This window comes from Petromyzon marinus, unplaced genomic scaffold, assembly GCF_048934315.1.
Source record: "Petromyzon marinus isolate PM22_M1 ecotype Great Lakes invasive population unplaced genomic scaffold, UKy_Petmar_22M1.pri1.0 PM_G_Scaffold_333, whole genome shotgun sequence".
Lineage (NCBI taxonomy): Eukaryota > Metazoa > Chordata > Hyperoartia > Petromyzontiformes > Petromyzontidae > Petromyzon > Petromyzon marinus.
In genome coordinates this window covers 30,001-32,500 of record NW_027422910.1, presented here as the reverse complement: position 1 = coordinate 32,500, position 2,500 = coordinate 30,001, and positions in this window count along the sequence as shown.

Here is a 2,500-nt window from a genome sequence, read left to right as displayed (position 1 = left end):
CTTGGGTGGGAAGGGGTGGTTCAGGACAGTCCAATTGTCTTTCAAATCTACGGTAGAACTCGTTCAGGTCGTTGGCTAGGCGGGAGTCGTTAGTGGTGTGGGGCGCTCTGGGTTTGTAGTTGGTGATGTGCCTGAGCCCTTTGGCAGACAGAAGCAGCGTCGTTAGTAGAGAACTGGTGTTTTAGTGTCTCTGAGTACAGTCGTTTAGCCTCTCTCACCGCTTTGCTAAACCTGTTCTTCGACTCCTTGAATCTGTCTCTATCCCCACTCCTAAACGCTTCCTCCTTCTCCAACCTCAACCTTTTGAGCTTTGCTGAGAACCAGGGCTTGTTGTTGTTAAAGTTCACCCTGGTACGTGTTGGGATACAGCAGTCCTCACAGAAGCTGATGTACACAGCCTCTGTGAGTTCATCCAGACTATTGGTAGCAGTCGTGAACATATCCCAGTCAGTACAGTCTAAGCACGCCCGCAAATCTTCCACAGCCTCACTGGTCCACTGTTTAGATGTCCTCACAGCAGGTTTACAGAGTTTTAGTTGCTGCCTGTATGCACGAATCAGGTGGACCAAGGGAGTTCTGTGCGAGCCGAACAGCCCCGTGACCCACAAGAGAAACATCCCCGCCAAATTCGAGCGTTTGACGGGGTCTATCCGTGAAAAAATATTCACGTTTTTGAGTGCACATGCATTTCTGCTGCAAATGCCTCTGGAAGTTTCATGCCGTTCGTATGCCAATTGTGGCAACACGAAAATGACCCGTTTTCCCATTCCGAGGGATTTCTGTGCGACCCTAACAGCCCCGTGAGCCACAAGAGACACATCCCCGCCAATTTCTAGCGTTTCACGGGGTCTATCCGTGAAAAATATAGACGTTTTTGAGTGCACATGCATTTCTGCTGCAGATGCCTCTGGAAGTTTCATGCCGTTCGTACGCAATGTGGCAACACGAAAATGACCCCTTTTCCCATTCCGAGGGATTTCTGTGCGACCCTAACTAACAGCGCCCGTGAGCCACAAGAGAGACATCCCCGCCAATTTATAGCGTTTCACGGGGTCTATCCGTGAAAAATATAGACGTTTTTGAGTGCACATGCATTCCTGCTGCAAATGCCTCTGGAAGTTTCATGCCGTTCCTATGCAATGTGGCCACACAAAAATGACCCGTTTTCCCATTCCGAGGCATTTCTGTGCGACCCTAACAGCCCCGTGAGCCACAAGAGAGACATCCCCGCCAACTTCTAGCGTTTGACGGGGTCTATGCGTGAAAAATATTAAAATTTTTGAGTGCACGTGCCTTTCTGCTGCAAATGCCTCTGGAAGTTTCATGGCGTTCCTATGCAATGTGGCAACACGAAAATGACCCCTTTTCCCATTCCGAGGGAGTTCTGTGCCACCCTAACAGCCCCGTGAGCCACAAGAGACACATCCCCGCCAATTTCTAGCGTTTCACGGGGTCTATCCGTGAAACATATAGAAGTTTTTGAGTGCACATGCATTCCTGCTGCAAATGCCTCTGGAAGTTTCATGCGGTTCGTACGCAATGTGGCAACACGAAAATGACCCGTTTTCCCATTCCCAGGGATTTCTGTGCGACCCGAACAGCCCCGTGAGCCACAAGAGACACATCCCCGCCAATTTCTAGCGTTTCACGGGGTCTATCCGTGAAAAATATCAATTTTTTTTTGACTGCACATGCATTTCTGCTGCAAATGCCTCTGGAAGTTGCATGCGGTTCGCATGCAATGTGGCGACACGAAAATGACCCGTTTTCCCATTCCGAGGGATTTCTGTGCCACCCTAACAGCCCCGTGAGCCACAAGAGAGACATCCCCGCCAATTTCTAGCGTATCACGGGGTCTATCCGTGAGAAATATTCACTTTTTTGAGTGCACATGCATTCCTGCTGCAAATGCCTCTGGAAGTTTCATGCGGTTCGTATGCAATGTGGCGACACGAAAATGACCCGTTTTCCCATTCCGAGGGATTTCTGTGCCACCCTAACAGCCCCGTGAGCCACAAGAGAGACATCCCCGCCCACTTCTAGCGTTTCACGGGGTCTCTCCGTGAAAAATATCACATTTTTTGAGTGCACATGCATTCCTGCTGCAAATGCCTCTGGAAGTTTCATGCGGTTCGCATGCAATGTGGCGACACGAAAATGACCCGTTTTTTCCCATTCCGAGGGATTTCTGTGCCACCCTAACAGCCCCGTGAGCCACAAGAGACACATCCCCGCCAATTTCTAGCGTTTCACGGGGTCTATCCGTGAAAAATATTCAATTTTTTGACTGCACATGCATTTCTGCTGCAAATGCCTCTGGAAGTTTCATGCGGTTCGCATGCAATGTGGCGACACGAAAATGACCCGTTTTCCCATTCCGAGGGATTTCTGTGCCACCCTAACAGCCCCGTGAGCCACAAGAGAGACATCGCCGCCAATTTCTAGCGTTTCACGGGGTCTATCCGTGAAAAATATTCACTTTTTTGACTGCACATGCATT